General features: G+C 37.8%; 1 pseudogene; it reads left to right on the top strand.

Annotated features, from left to right (window-relative positions):
• LOC106458397 overlaps window positions 1-907 on the top strand; it is a 69,218-nt pseudogene that overhangs the window by 14,318 nt on the left and 53,993 nt on the right.

The following is a 907-nucleotide window of genomic DNA, read 5'->3' as shown; positions in this document are numbered from 1 at the left end:
AATTCAGAGAGCTAAAATTTAATTTGTTGGTAGGTTCAAAATATTGCTAAATTGGACATATGTACCAAGTTTGTCCACATTTGTTATTAATTCGAGGGTTTGTTTGTTTGTCGCTAAGCGCAAAGCTGCACAACGGGCTATTTGTGCTGTGTCCACTATTGGGATGGAAACCCGATTTCTAACGTTATAAGCCTTCAGATTTACCGCTAAGCTACTGGGGAGGGGGTCAAGCTGAAGGTTAATAAAGAAAAATGTACTGCGATTCCTGAATAGTCACATTAAGAGAATTTTGCTTTGTTTAACACCCGTTGGTTTTCGAAAGTTATAACTGATCTTTACTTTGACTGTGATAAGTCAATTAAACATAGAATATACTGGAAGCTGTTCAGTTACTCATTTCAAATAGATTATACAATTACAGTGTGCAGACCAAATTTTATTTCAAGTTGTGGTTCCCCTCCACCCCAAACATCAGCTTTCAGATGATAGTAAGCACTACTTACAGGAATAAAAATGGCAACACTTAATAACAAAGGGACAGGTCATGTCGAATCTTTAACTTTTTTATTACTTGCATCTTGTAGTTGTTTGTTTGTCGTTAAACACAAAGTTACACAATTGGCTATCTGTGCTGTACTCACCACAGGTATCGCAACCCGGACTTTTAGCATTATAAGCCCCCAGACTTACTGCTCAGCCACTAGAGGCTGTATTTTGTAAAAGCAATCTGTTAAAAACTTCATGACAGTGCAATAGGATGATACATTGTAATTTTAGGGTTTTTAGCGGTGTGAGCCCTCAGACTTACCGTTGAGCCACTGGGGTTTGGTAGAGGGGGCTACTAATTATATTAAATTACAATTATGGTAAGTGTTTCTTACAATTGACAGAGGTCGCTTTTTGGCGC

This window comes from Limulus polyphemus, unplaced genomic scaffold, assembly GCF_000517525.1.
Source record: "Limulus polyphemus unplaced genomic scaffold, Limulus_polyphemus-2.1.2 Scaffold456, whole genome shotgun sequence".
NCBI lineage: Eukaryota > Metazoa > Arthropoda > Merostomata > Xiphosura > Limulidae > Limulus > Limulus polyphemus.
Note: the sequence above shows the minus strand (reverse complement) of the source record. Positions and strands in the feature narration are given on the sequence as shown.